Source organism: Asparagus officinalis, chromosome 10, assembly GCF_001876935.1.
Source record: "Asparagus officinalis chromosome 10, Aspof.V1, whole genome shotgun sequence".
Taxonomy (NCBI): domain Eukaryota; kingdom Viridiplantae; phylum Streptophyta; class Magnoliopsida; order Asparagales; family Asparagaceae; genus Asparagus; species Asparagus officinalis.
This window is the reverse complement of record NC_033803.1, coordinates 72572222-72573752: the sequence shown is the minus strand read 5'-3', so window position 1 is coordinate 72573752 and position 1531 is coordinate 72572222. Positions and strand designations below refer to the sequence as shown.

At 35.4% G+C, this 1531-nt stretch overlaps 1 protein-coding gene across 1 annotated transcript in view; it reads left to right on the top strand.

Moving 5' to 3' along the window:
- Positions 1–1531, top strand: part of LOC109826930 (F-box protein PP2-B13-like) — a 3727-nt gene that overhangs the window by 707 nt on the left and 1489 nt on the right. The gene's annotated exons all lie outside the window — the stretch shown is intronic.

Here is a 1531-nt window from a genome sequence, read left to right as displayed (position 1 = left end):
AAAATGTGTGGCCGGCCGGCTTCGATTAAAATTTTTGGAATCTCATAAGTAGAGATTACTTTAATGTGAATGCTTTATGATAGATTTTGGGATTAGTTGCTCAAGAATAAAGTTTACCTTATAGGATTTTGGAACTTATTACTCCTTGCGTTTATATTTGACACTGATTTCTGAGTTGATCTATTTTTTTTTTTACCTATTTATGCTCAGGAGGTCTATTTTCCCAACAACAACAATCTTCCTTTTTACCGATTAAAATAGTTCAAAAGAAAATTCACTGAGAAGGCCTGTCTGTCAAAATCGAACTCTACGCACAAGTTCCATTTCGGGTGAAACAATATATTCAATTTTGGGGAATATAGAGCTATTTTTAGGTCTAACAGTTTCTCCGTCTCATTCCCTAAAATGGGGATGGAGAAGAAAAAAAAGAGAGACTTTCCCTAAATCTGCAGCATTCTGCAAAAAATCTTCCTTCTTCAAATTCTTAAAATTATTATTATCATAAATATCTCACATTCTCTAAAGAAGGGAAAAAAAATATCTAATACTTTATTGAATTTTTATATTATTATAATAAAATATCAAACATTTATTTTTCTTAATAATTATTGAGTATATAGGATGTTTTATAGTCGTAATAAATGACTAAATCCTTCGCTTTTACTAATAATTAACTTTGACGCTCACTTTTTCCTAAATTTGCGATATTACTATATTTACCCCCACTTCTAGAGGGAGAGGCTACCAATCACATCACTTTCTTGTTGGGAACTTTAGATATCTTTCCAAGTTAGAAGTGGAACCGGTAAGAAATATATACTAATTATCTAAAAATGTGACGCAGACCACAAACATTAAATTAAATTAATTATTTCCTAAAAGAAACAATTAATTAATTAATTAATTAAGTTTTCTATCGACCTTCGCTTGTATATATAAGCAAAGACTGTAGCCGTTGCTCAGAAGGCTCGAGCGACGGTAAAACGATGAACAGGCTGCCGGAGAGCTGCGTAGCTCACGTCCTGTCCTTCACGTCGGCACGCGTGACTGCGTGCAGGGGCCGTCGGCGGTGTCTGCCAGCGTGGGCTACTACCGCTGCGCGAGTCGCGACGTGGCGTGGTGGATCGGCTCCGCCGTCGGATCACGACCGTGACGGTTCCCTCTCGAGAGCCGGACCGCCGTGAGGTTCTCGTCGAAGAAGACTCTAAGCTTCTGTCGCCTCTGTGATTCTACTTCCTCAATTGACGGCGGGAGAGCGGTAAGTTCACCGGGAAACAGTTAGCTAGCGCCCGATGCGACTAACTAATTTATTAGGCACGTTAGCGCCTTGCCGTTCCCCGCGAGGAAGAGGGGTGTTATCTGCATTTATTCTTCTAAAATAGTAAATATATATATATTATATATATTATATATGATATATATTATATATATATATATATATATTATATATATATATATATATATATACATATATATATATTAATATATATATTATATATAGGTATATATATATATATATACTATATATATA